This window comes from Antechinus flavipes, chromosome 2 (genome assembly GCF_016432865.1).
Source record: "Antechinus flavipes isolate AdamAnt ecotype Samford, QLD, Australia chromosome 2, AdamAnt_v2, whole genome shotgun sequence".
In the NCBI taxonomy this organism is placed as follows: Eukaryota; Metazoa; Chordata; class Mammalia; order Dasyuromorphia; family Dasyuridae; genus Antechinus; species Antechinus flavipes.
The window spans coordinates 662270654-662297338 of record NC_067399.1 but is presented as its reverse complement, the minus strand read 5'-3'; positions in this window follow the sequence as shown (position 1 = coordinate 662297338).

Below are 26685 nucleotides of genomic sequence, written 5' to 3'. Positions count from 1 at the left end.
AATCCAATTCTCCCTAAGCAACAAGAGAACCGTTCGGTTCTGCAAACATATATTGTATCTAGGATATACTGCAACATATCCAACATATAAAGGACTGCTTGCCATCTAGGGGAGGGGGTGGAGGGAGGGAGGGGGAAAAAAAATCGGAACAGAAACGAGTGTCAATATAAAGTAATTATTAAATAAAAAAAAAAAGAAAAACAAAACCCAGTAACAAAGATTCTTTGTCAGATAAAACATATTCTTGCATTGGTCTTGTCTAAAAATATACCAGCCTTGGATCCCTTATCCTCCATCAGGTGGGAACAAACTTCATCAGGAGTCTTCTGAAAATAAACTGATCGATGCATCGATCAGTTCTCAAGTCTTTCAAGGTTGTATAAATTGTTCTTTGCTTCATTCACCCTCTTCTGAATCATTTTGTACACATCTCCCCAGGTTTCTTCAAAACTGTCCATTTTGTCATTTCTTATAGCACAATAATATTCCAATGCAAGAATACACCACAATTTATTCAACTGGTTCCCATTCGATGGGTTCCATCTTGATTTCTAGTTTTTTGCTACAGCAAAAAGAGTTGCTATAAATCTGTATAAATGGGGACTCTTCCTCTTTCTTTGATTTTTTACTGGATCAAGAAACATGCACAGTCTAGCAACATTGGGAACTTAGTTCTAAATTGCTTTGCACAATGGCTGCACCAGTTCCAGGTTCCACCAATGGTCCATTTATGTCCTTGATTGTCCGAGTCCTCCAGTCATTGATATTTGCCCTTTTTGTCATCTTTGCCAGTCTGATGAGTGAGAAAGGCAACCTCGGAGTTGCTTTAATTTGTATGTTTCCAAACATTGGTGAGCTGGAGCATTTTTTAAAAATCTAATTATTCATAGTTTGGCGTCCTTCCTTTGAAAACTATCTATTGGGGGCAGCTAGGTGGCACAGTGGGTAGAGCATCAGCCCTGAAGTCAGGAGGACCTGAATTCAAATCTGCCTTCAGACATTTAACACTTCCTAATTGTGTGACCCTAGGCAAGTCACTTAACCCCCAATTGCCTCAGCAAAAAAAAAAAAAAAAAAACAACTTTGTATTCCTGTTGTTTGATTATGTACTGAAGACAGACTGGGCACTCATTTTAAAGATGAGGAAACTGAAACCAAGAAAGGGAAGAGAATATGGCAAAAAGTAAGGCCCATGTTGGTCAGTTAGTGACTGGACCACAAACAGGCCTAGAGGTTCGGGTTCCTCGTCCACTCATCTTTTTTTTTTTTCAGTATTCCTTCTTAATTACTCAATTAGATCTCAACTTATAAGAATTATTAAGAATCTACTAAGCAGATAGGGACAGGGATAGCCATAGTGCACAGGAGTCAGAAAATCTTATCTTTCTGAGTTCAAATCCCACCTCAGATAGTTACTTAGCTGTGTGACTCTAAGCAAGTCACTTAACCCCGTTTGCCTCAGTTTCCTCAAAAATAAAGGGGCTTTCAGCTTTTGAACCATGATCCACGCTCCTTCTGACATCAGCCAGACATGGCTCTTGAATTATTAAGAATTCTTTTCTGCCTTTGGGGGAAAAAATAAGTAAATGATTTATTACTATTGTGTGTGTATTTATGACTTCCAAATAATCCCCAACCGACTGAGCCAACAGATAATTACTAATCAAAACCTATCCACCCCCGTAATCTGCATCCCCCAGCCCCACCTCCTTCCGGATGACAGCAGGGAGGGGCCTTTGCAGATCTCCTTAAATTCTAGCACCTTCCCTTCGGCATTATCTCCAATCTATGCGGCAGGTGATTTCTTTGAAACTAGTGGTTTGCACCTCGCTCCCTGCCCGTTAGACTGGCAGCTCCTTGAGGGCAGGGGCTTTTGTCTCTCTTAGTATTCCAAGGGTTTAGCCCAATGCCCGGCGCATGTATATAAATGCTCCCCAAGCAGAGGCAGCTAATTACTAACAAGCTAATTAGATGTTGCTAATTAGCGGCAAGCTGATCGGCCTGTCGTAGCTAATTAGCAGCAGAGCCAGGACTTTTTCCCGTGTACCACTGCTTCCCTGAAATTAGATCCTGACAGAATCCTACCTGAAAGTACTAGGAAAGGCTGAGAATTTGCTGTTGCTGTTCTGTCATTTGGGGATTTCTTGGCAAAGAGACCCGAGTCATTTTTCATTTCTTTCTGCTCATTTCATGGATGAGGAAACTGAGGCAAACATCAGGCTGAGGGACTTGCCCAGGGTCATACAGCTAGTGACTGGATGAGGCTGGATTTGAATTCGGGTCTCCCTGACTCCAGATCCAGCCTCTATGCACTATAGCGCCACCTAGCTGCCCAAGATGGAGAATACAACTCATCATGCTGACTTCTGAGGTCTTCAATTTCCTATAACAGATATGGAACCTCAAACGGCTCATTTTACAAATAAAGAAACAGGCTCAGAGACTGATTTCTCATGATCACACAAATAGAAATATCAAAGGCAGGATTTGAACCCATGCTTTCTGCTCTCCTTTCCATGCAAAAGTGTTCCACTAGGACCACTTGCTCCCTTTCTAGCCAATTATAATCAATTAGCAAGTAGGGGTTAAGAGGATTTAAATACCTAACATAGTCATTTTAAACCCATTTCCTTCCACGGATATCATTTTATTACTTTTTTTTTGTCCTCATTGATGATTTTCCCTCAATCAGGAAAAACCTGAGCATTGATAGTCATTCCTTCTATCCAGATGGACAATTCTTCCATAATTCATGGTGTTGCACCTGCAATTTAGCAAATGGTCCAGGGTAGCTGGGTGGCTGCCCTATGCTAGATCTGAAATCAGGAAGACTCATGTTCCTGGGTTCAAATCCAACCTCAGAAACTTTACTAGCTGGGAGACTCTGGGCAAGTCCCTTAACTTTGTTTCCCTCAGTTTCCCCATCTGGAAAATGAGCAGGAGAAAGAAAGGACAAATGGGGTCAGAAAGAATCAGACATGGCTAAAAAAAAAAAAAAACACCAAAAACAGTTAAACAGCAACACTTTTCAATTGCCAACTACAGGCAAAAATGGTTTTTATCTTTAAACTAAAGATCCATAAATTTTCACTTAATGATCTTGTTCAAAGTGCTTCCCCACAGTCTTAGTGACCAAACAATATGAAGAGATGCTTCTCAAAGAAAGAATCATAAAATTATTAGCATAATTTACTCCCTATCACTACTAATCACTGAGATGCAAATTTAAACCTCTCTGAGGTTTTGCCCAGAAAACTGGCAAGGATGACTGAGTCAATTCTGGAGAGGCTGTGAAAAGGCAGGCACATTAATATAATGTTAGTGGAGCTGTCGATTGGTCTAGCCATTCCAAAATGCAGCCTGTGATTGAATTATACTAAGAAAATGAGTAAAATAGCCATATCCTTTTACCCAGAGATCCCACTACGACGTCAAAAGACATCAAAATAGGAGAAGAAAGACTATAAGCTTTCCATTTTTGTACATATGAAACATCGGAAGCAAAATTGATGCCCATAAATTGAGGAAAGGTTGAGCAATTGTGTATTAAGGCAGTTAAGTGGTCTACAGAGAGAGCATTGGACTTAAGAGTCAGGAACAATCTGAGTTTGAATCCTATCTCAGATATTTACTAGCTGTGATCGTGGACAAGTCATTAACCTTTGCCTCCATTTTTTTATCTGTAAAATGAGCATAAGGTTGCTGTGAAATTCCAATGAGATAACACTGAGGACTTTTCAAACCTCAATGTGTTCTATAAACATTAGTTATTACTCATATATAATGGGCTGTTATCAACATAAGAAATGGTGAGTACAAAGAAGCATGGGAATCATGGGAAGGCAGCTGAACAATGGGAAATGCAGTAAGCAGAATCAGGACAACAGTCAATGTCCTGTTGACAACAATGTCGGCAAACAATGACAAAACAATCAAGCCTGAATGCTGCAAAATTAGAATGACCAAATTTTCTCTAAAGAAGAAATAGTGAAAGGCACTTCCTTTCTGTCTCTACAGAGATAGGAGACTATGGGTGGAGGATATTGCACACAATTCCATATATTTTTATGTATTGACTTTACTGAACTCGGTTTTTTTTTTCTTTTTAAAATTCTTTGTTTAAAAAGAAGAGAGAGGTATAATAGAAATATATTGGGGAAAAAATGGGAAAACCAATTTTGTCTGAGTTGAGGGCCTTGGATGAAATGTTTTGTCAAGTTCTCCTTGGGACATCAAAGATGACCTTTTCCAAGCATCTGTAAAAGGAAGGGGTTGAACTAGCTTGGTAAAAATGAACAAAAATTTAAGAAAAAATGATATTGATAAATTTTAATAATAACAATTCATTTTCATAACACATTAAAGTTTGCAAGATTTTCTTCCAAACCACCCCAAGAGGGTCATCATATCCATTGTACAGTTAGAGCTATAGAGACCTTAAGTGACTTGTGACTTGTCCAGTGTCCCCCAGACCTCCCGACTCCAGCCCAAACCACTTGTCACGTAACCTGTCCTGCCTCCATGCTCCTGTTGTCCATGTTCTACACACATAGATATTTAGCCTTTATTAAGCATTCAGAATACTCTTGGCATGGAAAAACACTTCTATATCCCCTTCAGTCTCTGATCTATTATTACTGTGGCCCCACAATTTCAGACTACTGGATTATTCCATTTCTCTCATTTCTTCTTTGCAAATGGGCTTCTCAGTTACCCATAATTCACCGTCAGGAGATCTGTTGGAAGTCACTACTCCCATTTTACAAAGAAGGAAATCTAAGACACATATAAGAATCTCACCCGTGGCCATCCAGTGATGGAGTTGGAAGTCAAACGAATGACCCGGGCCTGACCCTACTTGGTACTTCCCCTGGTTTCCCAGTCTTTCCTAGCATTGCTGCCTGTTTCCAAAGTCTATCCACATCTGCCAGCTGTTTACTCCTTCTTTCAAGTGGAAGCAAGTTCTCTCTCCTCGACTCACCAGGGGAAACCCACTCGGGCTCTCGGGAGGAGAGACGGACAAACCAGTTTGCCCAAAATAAGCGCTGACGTGATTCTTTGTCTAGATTCCGAAGCTGCTCTAACAGCGTTTTCAGGCTGGCGAAGATCCCAAGAGAATGAATTGGAATATTGAAACAAAGCCTTTTCTCATGGGATTTCCCCACCCAAGAGGTCTGGCTAGACCTCAGGGTGAGCGCTGAAAGTTCTGGATGCTTATCTGAGTGTGGAGCGCTGGCCCAAAGCTTCCGTCAAATTCTCCTCATGACACAAAAGAGGGCATTTCTCTGAGAAGTCCATAAAACAAGCCGATGCTTTCAAAAATTCCCCGAGATAGTCTTAGGTTTTGTTTTCTCTGGAGAGGACAAACGGAGGGACTGGAGGAAAAATACCTGGAACCAAATTGAAGTGTTAGGGCCCATCTTTGTTCTTTTCTAATTTCATAATCCAATAACTTGTCTATACTAGCTCTTCGATACTGTCGCATGAATAAAGTTATTTGGAAATACTCACGGTTTCATGAAGTGAAGAAACGAGAGAGAGATAAGTACAAGGAGAAAGCTCACATGTCTCCACACAACTCAGAGATATTGGGATTGGAGTTGTGGGATTGTTTTTAGGGAAAAAAAAGTTTTATCCAAGTGTTCTGTTTTTAGACCACGATTGTTTCCTGATGTATCTGTCCCACCTCCATTGAATCCCACTTCATAACAAAGAAAAACAGCTCAGCAACGCCATGTGGCTCAATGACTCCATCTGACAATGTATGCAACACTCTGCCCCTGTGGTTCCCCACCTGGCAAAAAAATGGGCCCCAGTCTCTTGGAGCAATATTGTTTCATGCTATTAATCCCAATCCTTCTTCCTTTCAATGTTAATTTGGGTCTTTTGTTGTACTTATTATATCTATTGTTCTGTTGGTTCTACTCCTTTCACTTTGTGTTTCAGCAGTTCAGAAAGTCTTCATGAGAATCATAGGTTTAGGAAAAAGCAAGCTAGTTCAATCCCTTCCTTTTACAGATGCTTGGAAAGGGCCATTTTTGATGTCCCAAGGAGAACTTGACGGAACATTTTGTCCAAGGCCCTCAACTCAGACAAGTACCCAGAATGTCTTTTCAGGGAACTACAAGTGGGCAAGTGGCAAAGTTGGATTTGACCCAAGTCTCGGGACTTGACTGCAGAACTCTGTGGGGCCTCTAATGGTGAGCCAGACCTTTTTGACAGGGAAATCATTTTCCAAGCCAGTGACTGAGAAATTATCCTAAAAACATAGCCACAGAAGCGACCAACGAAGTCTCCTTTTCAGGTTTCCCAGGGCACCAGGAATATGAGATAGTTAACCTCAAAACCCCAAAGGATTTACCTGGAGTCATCTTTCCAGGTAATCTGGGAACTTCATTATCTGGAGCAAACCATCTCATATCTTTGGGGCATCCACAAGATCTTCCCTTGGCACAGTTTGGGCCTTGATGCCTCAGAGGTATAGTAAGGGGCAGGAGGCAACATCCCCCTATGCCAGGAGAGGAAAACTACAAACCTCTAATGAGCTTGGCCATGATAAGTTGGTGATAGAGGTTGCCCAGTGCAGAACAAGGCTAAGGGAAGGAGAAATAGGGAATAGGGACATGGGGTTAGGAGAGAAGAAGAAGAAGAAGGAAGAGGAGGAGGAAGAGGAGGAGGAGGAAGAGGAGGAAGAGAAGGAGGAGGAGGAGGAGGAGAGGAGGAGGAGGAAGAGGAGGAAGAGAAGGAGGAGGAGGAGGAGGAGGAAGAGGAGGAGAAGGAGGAGGAAGAAAAAAGAAGGAGGAGGAGGAAAAAGGGAGGAAGGGGAGGAAGAAGAGGAGGAAAAGGGAAGGAAGGGGAGGAAGAGGAGAATAAGAGCAAGAGTAAGCGCAAGAACAAGAGGAAGAAGCAGGGGAAAAGGATGACAAAGACAATGTTAAGTGACTTTTCTGGGCCATCTTCTGCCTTTCTTTGATGGCTTTCATCACAGGCATCAATTAGCTCCCATTCCCACCCTTCTGCTGGCAGCTTTGTTTAGAAGCTCTAAGTCAATCAACAAACATTAATTAAATGTCTGCTACTCATAGCTGCCATGCTCTACACAACTCCAATGTACGTAAAAGCAATAATTCCAGGCCTTGCCCAAGGGAAGCCTCTAGTTTTCTTTCTTGAATAAAGGGAATAATAAGTAGCTCATGAACTTTGAATTTTTTACTTATTCCCTCCTAGGAGTAATAGTGGAGCTCTTCCGGTCCAATCACTCTTGGGGTCCAGTCCATCTGGAAAACATTCATGCTAGAAGGTGGTTATGGGACAGAGAAAAACTCACTGTCTGACCCCAGGCTGAACTCAAGAGCTTAACCTTAACAACACAGCTGGGGCTAATCCTTGGTAAAAGTAAACAAACAAATAAAATCGAGAATTAGGGGGAAACTGTCTTTGAAGCATCAACCTCCCCATTGTGTAGCTTTTTCCCACCCTCACAGACTGTTGCCCCACCCATAGGCATCTAGTGTTCTCATGTCTTTTCTCACTCTTTGTTTATCAGCAACATCCTCTTACTAATAACATTCATACTAACATGTAAATGACTGATACCATCTTTTAAGTCTTTCTCCTCCCAGAGGTTGCTGCATTTTACCATAGATCAAGTTAAAATTAATACTGTACAGATGGAGTTATCTAGGTAGACACTCAGGCCTGGGGAGCAGGTGGAGGAAGAATTTATGAAGGGTTGGGCACTTCCAGGAGTTTCTAAAATCATACCACTAGGTTGACAGGTTTCATTAGCCTGAAGCACTCAAGCTGGTCCACTTCCTCCTCTTCTTTGTTCCCCTGTCAGACATAGTAGGCACTTGATAAATCTCAAATGAATGACTGAGTGAATGAATGAGATCCTCTCCTTATAAAAATAAAAGAAAAATGAGCTAATATTTGTTTTTATTTTTAAATGCATAACACAATGCCTGGCATACAGTAGGTGCTAGATAAATGCTTATTCTCTTTTCTTCTAAGTAAGTGCCCTTGTTGGTCCCAGATCCCAGGAAGAATAGGAATCCTGTGTAAAAATTAGAAGATCAAAGCCCTTAGTGGAATTCCCTTCTTTTACAGCTAAAGAACTGAAAATGAGATTGGTTAACTGACTTGGCCAAAACTGTATTGCTACTATTTATCTATTTGTTTGTTTGTATATTTATTTGTTAGTTCATTTGTTTGTTCTTTTGTTTGCTTGTTTATTTATTTATATAGCTACTATATGAATGAGGTGGAATTTGAATTCAGGTGTCCTGACTTGAAATCCCACTCTCTCCACTCTACCATGCTTTCTCTCAGATCCCTGACAATGCTTTTAAGAAATATTGGATTATAACACTCACTCTTTGATATTTTGGTGAAGAAGGTCATGAAATGTGTTATCAGGAGGGATTCTCCTCACTTCCATTTTCCCCAGGGTCTCACTGCTGGTGATCCTGGACTTTCTGGCACTATCATCTGGAAAGGCTTTGGGTCAGGTTTGGAAACAGATTCATGTAAATGAAACCTAATACATTAACTACAAAGTAAGGAAGTTGTGGGGGGGGAGGGAGGCATAGTGACTCTTAAAAGGAAGTCTACCAATGACAATGTGACCCTGACAATGATCAGGGTCAGTCAGTTAGATCTGCCCACCCCTAAAGGATACAGGAGAATTACACTGGATGTGTATGTAGTGAGAGGAATTGGGTTCTAATTCCATTTCTGTGACCTTAAGCAAATTATTTAATCTTACAGGCTTCGAATGGGGGCTACCTATGTACCCATAATGGGTATACCTGTCAGTCATATGAGGTCAAGCTTATCACCGCTCTGGGGAGCAGTCATGGCAATACTCTGGAGCCATCCACCATGATCTAGAGATAGAGCCAGACACATATGGCTGGGATTACAGGGCCTCGGAGTACAATGATGCAGGCGTCCCATGGAAGTCAAATGTGCTTTTCCATAAAGTTGTGAATTTAAGAGCGAAGGCCAAAAGCAGGCAGGGAATTAACAGAAATGTCTTATGATTCAACTTTGCTTACAATTTTCTGTTTGCCATATTTGGGAATTAAGAACATATAAAAAGCTGGGTTGGAAAGGCCACTGCCTCAACTTCGTAAACACACAACTAAATCTGCTAAAAATAAGATTGCAAAACAGTATGACGTGAATATGCCCAATGACTCAGTATAACCTGCCAAAGGCACCTACTTTTCCATGGAAAATAACCAAGAAACCTTGGTCAAGAGCTTGTATTGATTTAGCAGGACTATTCCAGGAGAGAGACTTCCTGACCAACACATCTGCTAACTACTTGTGTGACCACAGGCAAGTCACTTAACTCCCTGGCCCTCGATTTCTTCCTCCGAGTTCCCTTCTACCTCTAGAACCATGAGCCAACAAGCATAGGACTAGGCCCCGTTCCAGGCCCAAGGTGGCCCAAGTTTCGCCTCCAACCTCTGCTACAATAAGCATAGTTCTGCCCGTTATTTGCAGCACACAGATCTCCAAACATGGTGGTTTCCACCATTGGGTCACCATTTACTTTGACTGAATTTGAGAAGTTTGTAGATGAGAATCTTATCTAGGATGTCTCTACCGTGATTCATCTTCTTCAAGATAAGGCTGAAAAAATAGTTCTGCTCCTCTCAGGATGTCCTGAAGAAAATCTCTAGTGGAAAGTGGCCAAGAAGGTGTGCCAGGTTTCTCATTGCTCAACATAGCCCTCCGTTTTCGGTAGGGCTGGATTATCGACGGGATGCTCCTTTGTGACTTGTTTTGACCATCTCCCTTTGGATCTCCAGAAGAACATATCCAGTCCTGTTCATGCCTGAATCTGCTCGTTTTGTGGTGGTGCTGGTTGTTACCAGGAATCAGTCTTTTCTAGGAACCATGGAGCTGGGCCAAACAAAGATTGGTCAATGTAGCCACATATGGCTTCTGTCCTGCAAGATCCAGGGTACAAATGTGGCAACGTGGTAAAACACCGTGTTGCTCATTCTCTTGAAGATGACTTAGCAAGTATAGGACTATCTGGCACTATTTCATTTAAACCCATTTGGGTGAATGAATTAAAGACATCTGGCTTTTAGACCTTATATGAGACTTGAGCCTAGAAAGAAAGACCAGAAGCAGCAAGCCGTGCATTATCACTTCTCATCTCCACTTTTGATAATTCCTACCATCCTTGAAAGCTCATCTTCTGCAGGGAGGCTTTTCTGAAACCCTTAATTTATCTCTCTTTCTCAAATGATCATGTCTGTATTGATCTGTTTGCATCCTGTAGAATATGAGATCCTTAAGGTGAGGTGGATAGAGGGCTGGACTTGGAGTCAAGAAAACTTATCTTCATGAGTTGAAATGCAGCCTTAGACACTTACTAACAGTGTGACCTTGAGCATGTCACCTAATCTTGTTTACCTCACACATCTGTAAAATGAATTAGAAAAGGAAATGAAAATCATTATGATGTCTTTACCAATAAAACTCCAAACACAGAGTCAGACATGACTGGAAAATGACAGAACAACAATAACAAATAAAATCTGAGAGAGTTTTTATTTTGTCTTTACATCCACAGTAAGTGAAAATAATCATACCACTCCAACTACCTCAGCTACAGCAGGAGGGTTTCTTTATCTTTCTTGAATTTGGTTGAAAGTAGAGATAGTCTTGCCAAAGACTCTCCCTCCCCCTTGTTTTTCCTCTTTCAGGCCCCCCACCCCCACCCCTCCTTGTTCACAAAATCACATTCCCCGAGTTGGGGGAGGAAAATTGTCTGCCAGGAGGTGCCATGGCACAAAATTAGCTTTCTTTCTTCCACCCAAGTTCCCGTTAATGCTTCTTTCCTTTTGAGTTCCGGTGGTTTTGTGATGCACTAAATTTAGCTCAGGGTTTGTCCCAGAGTCATTTTTTTTTTTTGCAACAATAAAGAATTGTCAAGTTCAAACACTGTTCATCCCCTACCTGTCTTTCCCATAAACCACTTTCTAGTTTACAAGAAGCAGTGGCATGGGGTATAGTGCAAGGAACCCTGAATTTGGAGGCAGAAGCAAACTGATGCAAGTCTCAACTCTGCTTCAATGCTGATAGGATAATGGGCAAATCATTCCCCTTTTGGGCTTCAGCTATTTCATCTGCAAGGTAAGGGGAGGTTGGACTAAGTGACCTCAAAAGGCCTTTCTAATTCTAGATTCCATGATCTTAATCTTGAGATCTCTCCCACCTTTCCCTATCCTGGCCCACATTCTTTTTCCTTCTGGTTCTGACCATGAGTGTTTTTTAAATGAAAACTTCCCACAAAAGGAAAGTCAGAAAGAAAATTTTCATTTCAGATCTATTTCCAGTAAATTAAATTGATATTAGCTAATACTAATTAATCAAAATTAATCCCTTCCTTTAGAATATTTCATATTATTTTACAGATTTTCTAGTGAAATTAACTGCTAAAATCAATCCTATATCTTTCCTGATTTTCATGACAAAATTAGAACTATTTTCTCAAAAAAAAATCCCATAAGACACTGTTTGAAAAACATTTGGCAAGATAATATTGTATAACTATTCACTAATAGATAAATCGTGAGAGGTTATGAACAAGCAATTGCCAAAAGAAATGCAAAGTGTTCACTAACAAATGAAAAAAAAATCTCCAAATCGTGATAATAAGAGAAATACAAATCTAAACAACCTTGAGGTTTCACCTCATACTCTTTACAGAAAGATGATAAAAATGGCAACAGTCAATGTTGGAAATGTTGTAGAAAAGATAGGCACCTAATAGGCTTTTGGTGACGTTGTGAAATGGTACAATTGTTGGGGAAGCAATTTAAACATAAGCAAATAAAATTACTAAAATGTCCATATCCTTTGAACCAGAGACTGTTACTGCACTTATTTTCTAAGGAGACATTAATAAAGAAAAAGTTCCTATATACTATTTATGACAATATTTATATTTATGACAAAACTTTTTTGTGATAGCTAGGAATTAGGAGCAAAGTAGATATCCATCAGCTGAGGAATGGCTGAATTAATTGTGATCTATGAATATAAAAGAACATTACTGTGCTATAAGAAATGATGTGTGTGATGAATATAGAGAAGTAGCAAAAATTTATATGAACTGATGTAGAGCTAAATCAAGAGAGCCAAGGAAACAATGTACATAGTGATTGCAACAATGTAAATGGAAAGAACAGATACATCAAAAATCCAAAGTGAATGTAACAAAGTTATAAAGATCAAACAGGACTTCAATGATGAGATTTGAGATTATAGTCTCAGCCCACTGCTTCCTAGAGGTGGGAGGTGTACAATTGTTACCCATCTAATAGACTTTCAGACTTTTTCAATGTATCAATTACTTGTGCTAATTTTTTATTTTCTAAAATCTTTCCTGATTTTCATGATAAAATTAGAACTATGTTCCCAATTTTTAAAAAATCCCCTAAGACACTAATTAAAAAACATTTGGTGAGATAATATTATATCTCTATTCACTAATAGATAAATGGTAAAAGGTAATGAAGTAGCTCTTGGGGAGGGGAAGAAGGACAGACAGGGGTTAGTTTCTATGGTGATAAAAGAAAATACCAATTAAAAATTTATAAGAAATCAAAAGGTAATATTGCAATCATTGCCAGGCTAAAGTCATACTTGACGTCTTGCTGGTAATGCCTTTGTAAAACAGAGAAATCTGCTTTGTTCTTCTCACAGATAGTTGCTGTGTTTTGTTGTTGCTTCTAATATGGCTTCCCTTTCGAAAATTTCCTTCTGGATTTTATTATTACCATATGGAAATTCTGTTGAATTTTGTTGGCTTGTTTCGCACTCTACTACTTAAGCTATTGTCCTAAATTTACTGTGATATAAGAAACATTGAATATGAAGCATTTGGAGAAGTAACAATCTGTATATGATAAAGCCATACAGTGAAAAGGACCACTAAGAACCTGGGTTCTGGTCTTGACAAACTCCCTTGTATGGCATTAGCCAAGTCATTTCAGCAAACTTCTGGATTTCAATTTTTTCCTCTAATTCAATTTATTTCAGTGGGTGTCTAGGGCTAAGTGTCTCCTATGTCCAGGAACTAAGAATGCAAAGACAAACACAAATCACTCTCTGCAACCAAGGAGCTTAAATTATACTGTGTGGGGGTGGGGGTGGGGGGAGGTGGAGAGAGACATCATGTAGCCTTAGGAAAACACCAAATAAATTGGGAGGGGGATAGTGACCAAAGGACTAGCTGGGGAGATCAGGGAGAGTCTCTTGTAGTAGGTGACACCTCAGCTGAGCCATGACAGGATCTGGGATGTGCCCAAAGATGGAGGCACTTCTAGGTATGGGGGACTGCTTGTACAAAAGCAAAGAAATGGGGGAGGATATGTTTGGAAGAGCCAGCAGGTCGACAGAAAGATTCAAAGGTGAACTGGAAGGTCCCAACCAAAACTCTGCTAGCAGGACTTCTGGTTATTTTTCATCTTGCTCGATTCTTTCTGAGTCCATTTGAGGTTTGCTTGGCAGAGATACTGGAATGGTTTGCCATTTCCTTCTCCAGCTCATTTTAGAAATGAGGAAACTGAGGCAGACAGGGTGAAGTGAGTTGCCTGGGATCACATAGCTAGTAAGTGCCTGAGGCTAGATTTGAACTCAGATGTTCCTGATGACCAAAGCTCTCTATCTACTAAAAGAGAGAATTCTTGAAATGTTTCAAGCTGAAGACCTGTTCTTTTTTCTTTTGGGTTTTTTTTTTTTGGCTTCTTTGCTGAGGCAATTGGTTAAGTGACTTGCCCAGGGTCACACAGGTAGGGAGCATTAAGTGTCTGAGACTAGATTTGAACTCAGGTCCTCCTGACTTCAGGGCTGATGCTCTATACACTATGCCACCTACCTGCCCCTGAAGGCCTGTTCTAATAGAGACCCTACTCCTATAGAAACGAGGAGTTTGCCAGGAGTATTACAACAGGCATTCTTTTGAGGGGTAGGTATGTTTTGGAGTAGCTCTTGTAAGCGATCAAACAATAAGCAAACATTAAATGCACTGTGGTAATCCTGTCCAAAGGCAGAAGTCAAATACACAGTCCAAAATTGACTTCCATTCTATCAGAGGAAATAATATAGACATACATAAATTTATTTCAAATCAAAGAAAGGTGTTTGGTCAGGGAAGCAAAAACACCTGGAAGGTTGAAACTATAGCAGCTGGGGGATCCAGGAAGATTGAAGCTATAGTAGTTGGGGGGATCCAGGAAGATTGAAGCTATAGTAGTTGGGGGGATCCAGGAAGATTGAAGCTATAGCAGTTGGGGGGATCCAGGAAGATTGAAGCTATAACAGTTGGGGGGATCCAGGAAGATTGAAGCTATAGCAGTTGGGGGATCCAGACAGATTGAAGCTATAGCAGTTGGGGGATCCAGACAGATTGAAGCTATAGCAGTTGAGGAATCCAGACAGATTGAAGCTATAGCAGCTGGGAGATCCAGACAGATTGAAGCTATAGCAGTTGGGGGATCCAGACAGATTGAAGCTATAGCAGTTGAGGGATCCAGACAGATTGAAGCTATAGCAGCTGGGAGATCCAGACAGATTGAAGCTATAGCAGTTGGGAAGATCCAGGAAGATTGAAGCTATAGCAGTTGGGGGATCCAGACAGATTGAAGCTATAGCAGCTGGGAGATCCAGGAAGATTGAAGCTATAGCAGTTGGGAAGATCCAGGAAGATTAAAGCTATAGCAGCTGGGGGATCCAGGAAGAACACATAGAAAAGGTTGTACTTAGACTGAGCTTTGAAGGAAATCAATGATTCCAGGAGTGAAAATGACTTAAGAGAAGGAGCAGGGAACGTTTTTTGCAACCCTTTGAATTCCCAGATAGGGCAGTTAGGTGGCTAGATCTGAATCAAGAAAGCCTAAGTTCAAATCCAGCCTCACACACTTAAACCTTGGGACTCTAGGCAAGTCATTTTTCTGTTTCCCTCAGTTTCCTCATCTATAAAATGAGCTGGAGAAGGAAATGAAGACTTTTTCTAGTGTCTTTGTCAAGAAAACCCCAAATGGGGTCACAAAGAGTCAGAAATGACTGAACAACAACAAGGTGTCCCCATTATTTAGCATAGTCCTTGGCACATAGTAGGAGCTTAATAAAGGTTTACTGAGTGGCTAATTAGAAGTGGCAATGAGAGAAACGATATTTCAGGTATAGTGGGCAGAGGGCGTGCTGATATCTGTCCCAACTCTAAGATGCTGGGATGCTATGAAATCCTAGATATGGTCCAGCAATGACATGCCTACTTTGTCACTGATTTATTCCAGTGTTGGGCCTTTAATTCAATTCAATAAACACTAATTAAGCACTGGCTGCATCCTATCCTGCTAAGCTCTGGGGCTACCAAAACAGAACAACAAACTCCCTTCAAAGAAGTCCCATTCTACTGGGAATTTGATTTGAAATGAATTTCCAGGTTCTTCTCTATCCACATACTGGTTTCCGTGTAAGTTTTTGAAGCATGTGGAGTTTGGAGCATCCCATTGTGCCCTTGGCGGGGGAGGGGGCGAGCCCGAACGAAACCCCACAAACCCCCAAGATTTTCCCTTTAATTTTGAAAAGTCAGAGGATCAAGGAGACAAGAGGTAGTTGCAATTTCTTGACATTTGCTTCAATTGATCTTTCCTTTTATCCCAGTGTCTTTTCCAAACAAACATCCCAGGATCAGGAAGAAATAGCAGTGGACCCAGGAAGGCCCATACAGGGCCCGCCAGCTCCCTTCTCCACATGTCAACATCTTTTGATGTTCCTGCCCAACAATAAGTCCGAGATTGATGCATCAGGGTAAGGCGTCAAGGGACGACTTTCAAAAAAGAAAAAATAGAGTTGCTTTTCAGTTCCCTCTCTGTGGGGGCCAGGATATAGGTGAAAATCAGCAAACTCGGAGTGTTAATGTTCAACCAGCACAGTCACAGGGGCATAAAGCTGCAAGGGGGGAAGCAGAGAAGGCTGACAGGTTGGCCATCCAGCCCATTGAGCCAGCCGTGTACTTCCCTTGTAAGTTGCCTTGTCTAATTAGCTGCTGAGCTGCTCCATCTCCATCCCCTGGTGCCTTGGGACTGATGGAAACGGGGTTAGAAAGCCGGTGTCACTGAGCATGATGAAGCAGGCCTTGACGGCCCTACAAGATGTCCTGCGGATGGGAGGCAGACCGTTTCGACTAATCATCAACTTTGCCGTTTCTGATGGCCGGGCTTGTCGGGCAGGCTTTTGACATCAAGACAGAGGATTTGCAAAAGTCAGTGTGAGGGAGCCTGGGCCATGGGGAGAACATAAGGGACTGCTTTGTTTATGTACATATCTGTTTTTAAAGGGTTGATTGCAACAGGCAGCACCCTGAAAAGCAAAGGAAGGAAGGCCTTCTTAGCAGGACAAACTGCAAAGTCATCGCTAAGCGGGGGAAGAACGGAAGACTCGAAGATTGATGGGTGAGCCCAGGCTCTGGCGGCTCTTTCTGTTTCTAATAGGAAATGTTGGATTTCACTCTTTAACCGCTTCCTGGCTCTGAATGTTTTCAGGTCCTTTTTCATCTCCATCAGCTGAAAGTAGGCACCCGCCTGCAACAGCAGAGAATGGAGCCTCAGAGGACTGGATTTGAATTCCACCTTTAATACTGACAGGGTAGGAAATCGAGGAAAAATCACTCCGTGTCCCCGGAATTGTTTCCCCAATTAAAAAGCGAGGGAACTGAACTCCATGGCTCCTAAGGACCCTTCTAAATCTAGAACTATTATATCATGACTCTTGACACTGCTTTTTGCTAGCTCTGAAATGATGGGAAAGTTTGTCATCTCTGTCTGCCTCAGTTTCTTCATCTGTAAAAATGTGGATAATTATAGCACCTACCCTAGGATCAAATGAGATAATAATTGGAAAGCACTAGAAATGTTATTATTCACTCTAAATAGAATTTCAAAACATCCTTTTAAAACTAAAGGAGGCTTTAAGGACAGTTATTGACAAGATTAACTCATGGGGTCCATTCAAAATATCAGAAGCTAACCTCCAGCAAGTCAGGGAGCTCTGGAACTAAAGATCCTATAAAATCCTGTCTTGTACCTCATCAAGACATGAAAATAAACCTGAATTATGAAAGTCTTTCCAATCCAAGATAATCCAACTGTGGACCACTGATTGGATGGAAGCCTATTGCCAAAAATGAGTCGGTTTTTATTCTACTGGAGGCTACGGGTGGCAAAACACTAAGTGTCTTCCCAAGAGCAGATTTGAGGGGCAGGGAGAGAGCTCTAGCACTGCAGGAGCCCCTTGAAAGGCCTCTTAAGTGGCCCCTGAGCCCAGCTCTGGAGGAATGGAGGGATTCTAGGACAGGAGAAAGGGGCACATCCCAGACACAGAGAACAGTCTGTAAAAGGTGCAGAAGCGCAGATAGTACGCTGAGTTTGACACACAAAATGGGCCAATTTGGCAAGAGACTATACCTTGTGGATGGCGGGCAGCTCAACTAATTAGAGAGCAAGAAAGGGGAATCTGGACATTTCTGTGAGTTCACAAAGAGGAGAAATAGACAATATCTGGAAATGGAAATTAGAGTCTGCTTGATGGTAATCTGAGGAGTTAGTGTATTATTCTAGTGGCAATAAGGAGCCACTGAAGTTTATAGATTGGAGAAGTAGCATAGGGTATGGTTTAAAACAAATAAACAAAAACCTTTGTGGTACCCCAAAGCACCAAATAAAAACCTTTATGGTAACCCAAAATGCCATTTTTTTAATTAAACATTTTTTCTTAATCTTAGAACTACGATGTTTTCTCAGATTGAGTTTTATTTCCAAGTTCCATTACATGCATTGAATATTCATGCTTATTTGCTTTCTAATGGTACCATGTTTAGGAAAAAAAAAATCTCTGCACACATATATTGTATCTAGGATATACTGTAACCTATTCAACATGTAAAGGACTGCTTGCCATCTGGGGGAGGGATGGAGGGAGGGAGGGGAAAAATCGGAACAGAAGTGAATGCAAGGGATAATGCTGTAAAAAAATTACCCTGGCATAGGTTCTATTAATAAAAAGTTATTTTAAAAAATAATAAAAAAAGAAAAAAATCAATGACTATCAAAAGGAAAAACACAGACATATTAATTTCTCAGAGCAGATTTAAGTTAACATCGTAGTTTTATTTTCCTTGCTAGTGTTCTTTGAATTCCAACTCAGTTGCTGACCTTCTCAGTTATTAGAATGCTTTCCCTTTTGAAATGACTTCATATTTGTTTGTATTTATGTAGGCAGAGAGGTGGCACAGTGGAGAATGTGCCAGACTTGGGAGTCAGGAAAGCCTGAGTTTAAATTCGGCCTCAGATACTTACTAGCTTTGCGAATCTGGGCAAGTCATTTAACCTCTGCCTCAGTTTCTCATCTGCAAAAAGCAGTATCAAGAGTCATGATATAATAGTTCTAGATTTAGAAGGGTCCTTGGGAGCCATGGAGTTCAGCTGCCTCGCTTTTTAATTGGGGAAACAATTCCGGGGATACGGAGTGATTTTTCCTCACTTTCCTAGCCTGTCAGTATTAAACAATTATGTGATTGTTACACAGACCAAATGAAATAATAATCATAAAGGGGCTTAAGCACATAGAGTGCCTGGTACATAATAAATTCTTTAAAAGTGTTTGCTATTATTATAATTATTAATGAGATTATCAGTGAGATGTTGTAAAGATGGCATCTGTAGAACTCTTTAAAAATCATAAATTGCTTTATTAATGCCAGCTTTTATTATTATTCAATAATTGATGTTTAGGATATGTCAACATGTATTCTCTGCCTACTCACCTATCTGCGACCCATCCACCACCCACCCCCACAAGGGCAGGGACTATTTTATCGCTATCTTTATACCTTCCGATGTCTGGCACAGAATACGTGTTCAATAAATGATTATCGAACAGTTAATACTTATGAATGTGGCCAAAAGTTTAGCTCTGTTCAAAGGGGAAAAAATGATTTCAGCAGGCCTGTTGCTTTTGTAGGGAAATCACTAGAGAGCAAACATCACTGATTCCCCAGCTTTACACTAGTAATGACTAGGTTGTTGTCATTTTTAAAAACAATGTCACAAAAGCTATTTCGAGACTGTCACTCTTAAGAATAATTAGTTTCCATCAAAACAACAGATTATCTGTTCATGTTGTCCTCTGGGTCATTACGATGAGCAACCAATACAGATAAATGGGTCCTAATCTCTTCGGTTCTCCTATTGGACTGATGGATGGTTATCACATCTCCAATATTATGAGGCAGAAAAATTATGCTGACATTTAGAAGCCAAAGCAGAGAAAGATAAAACTAAGTACGAAGCATGTCCAATGACAGAAGTGGTGGGGGCGGAGAGGTAGAAAGAGTCGGAGAAAGACAAATAGAACGGGGAAACAGAACCACAATTAGGCCAAAGGAGAATAATGAGAGTAAGAGGTTATACCTTGTGGGTGGCAGGCAGCTCGATTAATTATAAAACAAGAAGGGGGAATCTGGGTACTTCCGTAAGACATATTATTGGAAGGAATATTGACTTAAGCATTTTTAAATTTTATGCCCCAAAAGAAGACAAAAGGATTTCCCTGATATCGATTCGGTTCTAGATCCCGACAACTTTATGGGATAACGTAATGAGAAATGGTCAGACACCAAATGAGAATAAGAAAGAACTGCGACTCCTTCGGATGCACATTTACCAGCCTTGCTGAATAATAGCTTTTGCCGACTGGGAACCCATTGGATCATATTAAATCTGTCAAGTCCAGAATGTCAGATCACATTCGACTTAGGAAGGCAGGCTCTGGCTTACCAGAAATATGAAGGAGAAGCTGGGGACCCAGGCTCAGCTCAGGAGCTACTTCCTATACCAAGATATTCCAATGGTCCCCAGGTGTAAGCACTGGCCCGTCATCCTGAAAATCACTGCTTATATAGTTTATACCGACTTGTCACTGTATGTTATTTCCCTCTCTTGAGGTCAGAAACTCTTGTTTTTTATCTTCATATGCCCTCTAGCCAGCATAGTGCTTTGTAACACTAGGCTCTTAATAAATGCTTGATAATTAATAAATTTCCATTAGACTTTTTTATTTTTAGGAAAAATCTATGGTTAGGAAAATTAAATAATTAATAAAACAGTTTTCTATTTCCAAGGGATTTGAGAGGAACATTCTATTGTTCTTTGTAGGGGAGATCTATAGTTCCAGAACCAAAAACAGCATGGGGGTATGTGGGAGCTTTCCCCAAGGCTCCAGAATCCTGGATGTAGGGGGCTTCTCTATCTCCTCAGGGTGGGGAGGAAGTACATTCCCCCCCAAAAAAAAAATTGTTGCTGACCAGTGTCCTCTCATCTTACCTCATCCATCTTCTGCTAACTGACACCCCTGCATGATACAGCTGCCCAACCTGGACCTACTTCCTCCTCCCCCACCTCCAAAGATGTAAGGGCCAAATCAGCTGCTGTAAGACTTGCCTTACAATCAGATTCCTTTGCTCAGCTCTCTCTGTCTCTCTTTCTCTCTGTGTCTCTGTCTCCATCTCTGTCTCTCTCTGTCTTTCTCTGTCTCACTCTCCAGTATCTTATCCCAGGTGAAGAAAATGTTCACTTCCAATCCTAAGAATATTCCCTCCCTGAAGCTCTTTAAGCCAAAATTGATTTACTATATGTTGGGAATTAGAGGCAGGCAGGCAGGATTTATTAAGATCCTGTACAGAGGGAATCCTTGTCCATACTTGGGTTGGGCTGGATGACCTCTGAGCTTCCTTATCACGGAGATCCCAGTTAATGGCAGCTCAGGTTTCTTTCTCTGAAAAAATGGGAATGGTATCAGTGCAGGACCTGCATCCCAGGGCTATTGTGAGGAGATGCTGTAGAAGCCTTAAAACACCCTATAAGTGGGAATTGTGGATGATATTATGAGATCACAGATTGAGAGAAGGAAAGCTTTAGAGGCTGAGTTCAGCTCTTTGTTTTAGAGATGAGCAAACAGAGGTGTTTTGCCCAGGGTTGCAGAGCCAGAAGCCAAGCCTTCCTGCCTCCAAGGTGAGCCCCCGTCCCTCGTACTAAGCCACACTGCTTCTGGATTCAAGAATGCAAAGAACCCCCCCCCAAAAAAAAGTAAAATTGATATTTGAGGCAGAAAGGAAAGAGCTTCAGAACTGAAGCTAAGAATGACCTGGGTGCAAATGCCAGTGACAACATTGATTAGCCACAAACTTTGGGCAAATTGCGAATCTCTGTGAACCTCAGTTTCCTCATCTGTCAAATGGGGAGAATAAAGAATGCCTGTCGTAGCACTCTACAGATCTGTTGTAAGGAAAAATATGTTGGACTTTTTCTTTATCTGATTGTTAGGTGGAAGGTCCTAATCAGAATGGCCAGGGCTGACTCCATTGGAATGGAGATACTTTGCTACACTGGCCCTGTATCTCGTCTGTAAAATGAGGGCATTGCACTTGATAGCCTCTGAGGTGCCTTCCTGCCTTAGTTCTGTGGTTCTGTTCCAGCCCGGGTACACCATGGTCTTAAGAACGAAGTCATGATTTGGTGAGAGCGGTAAATAAAAAGGTTCATATATTGGGTAGTAATAGTAAGAGTGCAAACACTTCCAGAAGCTATCACTTCTGATCTCACCCTAGGCAGATGCCCCAGCAACTGCCATGGGAAGGAGAGGTCCATCAGATCCAAAGAACAAGAATAGCCATCCTTCCCAGAGTCCTGCCCCTTATGGATCCATCGAGTTAGCAGAAGCAGCATCGGGGTATTCAATTGATACCCTGTGTCAGGGCTTCACCACCAAGGCCTTCACCTCCCAATGACTAAAAGCTGTCAAGCCCTCAGATTTCAAGGCCTAAAGAAAATGGTTTTTATTGTTTTTATTGCTCTGTTGTTTTTTTCATTCGTATTTGATTCTTTGGGATCCCATTTGGGATTTTCTTGGTAGAACCACTGGAGTAGTTGGCCATTTCCTTCCCCAGCTCATTTTACAGATGAGGAAACTGAGGCACAAAGGGTGAAGTGGCTTACCCAGGGTCACACAGGCCAGAATTAAATTTGGGTCTTCCTGATCTCAGGCATGGGACTCCATCCATTCAATCACACAGCTGCCCCTCGGACAGAATACGGGGTATTCAGACAACATCATTCCATACCCTGCTGTGGTTGTTGTGTCCCATGGGAGGTGGAACAATTTATCCAAAGAAAAACAATCTTCAGACATATAGGTTTGCTTAGTTCCAGAAATGGGCTTCAGACTCTATTTACCACAGATTATGAAGGCAAAAGAAGCATGAGAGTTCATCTACTCTAATCCGGAGACTCCCAGAGATGGAGGTACCAAGCCAGGACTGGGACTCTTTGCACCTCAGACAAATATCCCAGAGAAAAGCCTTTAATGGAGAGGCTGGGCTGGCAGGAAACATGGCCCTGTGTGGAGAGGAGAAGGAAAACCTTAGAATCTAGCATAAAATGGGAGAATGGGGGCAGAGTAAGAAAGGAGCTCACAGTCTAGTAGGTTGTTGAACTATTCTTCTCACCAGAAAGCATTTAGATGTAGTGGATTAACAAGCCCGTCTCCGTTTCAGGAAGACCTGAGTTGAAATCCCAGGTCTGATTCATACTGTGGGTTTGCTTCTCGTCAAGTTCCCCAACCTCTCAGTGTCCTGGACATCTAGACATGTAGAATGGGTATTCGTTTGCACTTGTGAAGAGTATTTTCTCATCAGCACCCTTTAATTCAACATCCAGAAGCAAAGCCCAGACCAGCCAACCCTCGTTTTGGCTCTGGGAAGAAGTGGTCTAATAGAAGTATCAGATTTAGAATTCAGAGAGTTCAGTGCAGTTCCCATCATGCCTCTGATACTCACAAGCTTCATGACTTTCAACAGGTCAATTAACCTGTATTTCCTAATTTACAAAATGGAGACAATAAGACTATTTAATCCACAGCATCCTTACAGAGCAATCGAAAGGGCACAGGACTCTTGTCGGTCAAGGTGCCAAAGTGGGGATGATGAGTGAGGAGTTCAGACTCAGCCTTTGCGACTCCAGAGTGAATGTTCTCGCTGCCGTACTGTAGGGAGGTTGTCCTTTGGGCCTTATTCATTCAAGCCAAGATGAGGCAATCCTCCAAGTTAAAGCATATCATCGCTTAGGCAAGTAGGAGACCAGCTCAGGTTGCCTGGCAATGATGGGTGAGTCTAGCAGAGCCTTCCACCATCTTTCCCTTCTCCTACAATGGGGCAGGTCAACAGGAGCCAGGATGGATGGTTCAGGGTTTTCCTCAGACCTAATCCCAATTTGCCAACTTCCTGAAGGTTGAGGAGGGAAACAGGAAGAGGATCACCAGAGCCTAGCATGAGAGACTATAAAGATATAAACATCTCCTCTTTCATAATATTGTACAGTACCAAAATAATTTTTATTTTTCATGAAGGTTCAGATTGATTACTAACTACTCTGGCAATGGAAAGACTACTTGAGCTGTGGATCTAATGAGATCCATTTGTAAAATATTTGTTTTCATTGTTTACAATTCTATAAAAACATAGGCTGTCATTCTGGGGCAAATGGTCATCATTTCACACCTCATTTATAGCAATAGCCTTTAGGTGGGTCAGCCCCTCAAGGCCCTTCCCTCTCCAATACTCCAATTCCCTCTATTCAGCCACTAACATGATTTTCCTGTGATGCAAGTCCACCCACACTCAATAAACTCCTGTGACTCCCTCACCTCCAGGACCAAATGCAAAATGGTCAAAGTGCTTCAAAACCTGCCCCAGCCCCCACTTTTCCAGGCATTTATACCCTATTCTCTCCATATACCTTCAATCCAGTGACACTGCCATCACCCCCTGACTATTCCACAAAAAGGACACTCCATCTCTCTGTCCTCGGCATTCCCTCATATCCAAAAGGCTCCTCTCTGACTATGGATTCTCCTGGTCTTCTTTAAGTCCCAACTAAAATTCCACCTTCTAGAGGAAGCCTTTCCCAATGCTTCTTACTTCCAGTGCCTTCCCTCTGTTAATTAATTCCTATTTATCCTATAGATAGATTATACATACATATTTGCTTGTTTCTGCCATTAAGAAGAATGGGCAGGAATGATTTTTCTCTTCTTTTTATATCCCCAGTGGTTAGCACAGTGCATGATTCATGGTAGACATTTAATAAATGCTTACTGACTAATTTAAGGGCTACCTTAAAGCCCTATTGAAATGTCTACATTGCCATCAAATTTATTCATTTCAGAAGATGGTTTAGGAACACCGTTCTTAAAGCTGGGGGAAACCTGAACTCTGATACTCTGAGACATACAGGTCGTAGTGCCCTAGGCCAGTGACGACCTCTCAGAACCCGAAACAACTCTTTCAGGCTGTAATTTGCCAAACAGACATTGATCTGCATTGATGAGAGGACATTTCCCTCCCTGAGAGCTCCTTCCCACCAACAATGAAGTCACAGGGCTGGATTTTTCTATAAAGGGCTAGAAATCTGCCAGCTGTCAGTATTGTCATTTAAAGTGTTGAGGGATATCCTCCCCCATGATGCTTCATCAGGGCGTGGAGATGACCCTGGTCCTCTAAACTGTGCCAGCAGAGAGCAAGCTCCGGCAGGTTCTCCCAGGTCGGCCAGCGCCTCAGTGGGCGGCTCTTGTCCACAGACACTCAAGGAGCTCGATCACCAGATGGCTCAAAACCAGATGGGGATTTTTTTTTTAATAATCCATAGCATCTCCTACCAAGATGTGCCAAGGATACGATCTCCACTACCAAAGGAATGACTGATCCCTAAAAACAATGAGAAAATAATTGCTAGCATTTCTGTAACACAAATATTATCTCATTTGATCTTCCCAAAAACCCTACGTGCTAGTGTTACCGCTCCCAATCTACAGATAAGGAAACTGAGGTGAAGGTCACACAAATTAGTAAGTCTATGAGTCTTCCAGATTCTAGGTCCTCCACCGTGCCACCTAGCTGTCATCATAGATGGAAAATAGTGTAGTCAAAGAGAAAGAATCATGGTTCTAGAGCCAAGTATACCGAGTTCAAATCCTGCCTCTGATACTTAGATCTGTCTCACACACACAATATGAAGAAGAGAGCCAAAAAACAAAAACAAAAAACCTTCAGTCTCTTCTCCCCTCACTCTTTTTTCCAAGGGAGATTTTCATTCCTACCAGAAGAGAAGTAGGAAGTTGGAACCAGAAACTTGGCCACTCTGCTCTCCTCAGAGGGAGGAAATGGCAGGTTAGAATTACAGCTCTCTGCTCCCTTCATTTTATTATTCTAGGGGATTCGATTTTCAGGTTTAACTAAATAATTGCTATACATTAATGGAGAAAAGAGGTTCCAAAATGTATATCCAAGCCTTGACCCTTTCCCACCAAATGACAAATAGCAAAGAAATCCATTTATCCAAGTCAATAGCCAAGCAGAAATACAGAATTTTCAATAGGAGAATAAAAGCCCGACAAAACAGAATAAAATAGCTTTCCCATCAGAGGTAATTCAGCTCAACTAAAAGAGACCTAGTTCTCACCCCAACTAAAAAGCTGAGAGTAGAGACGTGATGGAGGCTGCCAGTTCCTCTCATGATCACTTCTTTCCAGTCTTATTTTCCTTTCAAAAACCATCTTCTCTATGAGCTGGAAGCAGCTGCAGAGATTAAAGATCCTCAAAGAGACTGACATTCTTTGTCCCACACTCAATAACTGTTCCTCACACAATGGCAAGGCATGGATTGCCATCATAGAGAAGAGAGTCCCATACCAATGGGCTTTGCTGCTCAAGTTGTACTTACAATCTGCCTGCAAATCACTTTATATCTCTGTGCTTAACCTGAGTAGACTGGACTAGATGGTCTCTTGCATCCTTTCCAGGAAAGAAGGAAGGAAACAAGCCCTATTAAGTGCCTACTATGTGCCAGGACCTGTGCTAAGCACTTTGCCAATATCATCTCATTTGAATCTCCCTATAGCCTTGGAAAATAGGTACTATTATTATGGCAATTTTTAAAATGAGGAAACTGAAGCAGACAGAGGTTAAGTGGCTTGTCCAGGATCACATAATTACTAAATATCTGACATCAGATGTGAATTCAGATCTTTCTGACTCCAGTGCCTTATTGCCTGCACCAACAAGTATTTCCCAGTTCCAGAATTATGATCTTATGATCTTCTGAAGTTTAAAAAAAGGGATTTTAAGGGACCACATGTGCAGAAATGTTTGTGGCTGCTCTTTTTGTAATGGCTAGGAACTGGAAACTGAATGGATGCCCATCAATTGGAAAATGGCTAAGTTATGGTACATGAATGTTACAGAATATTATTGTTCTGTAAGAAATGAGCAATGGGATGATTTCGGAGAGTCCTGGAGAGACTTATATGAACTGATGCTAAATGAAATGAGCAGAACCAGAAGATCATCATACACGGCAACAATAAGACTATTAGATGATCGCTTCTTATGGACGTGGTTCTCTTTAACAATGAGATGATTCAAACCAGTTCCAATTGTTCAGTGATGAAGAAAACCATATACATCCAGAGAAAGGCCTGTAGGAACTGAGTGTGGACCACAACATAGCATTTTCACGCTTTTTGTTGATGTTTGCTTGC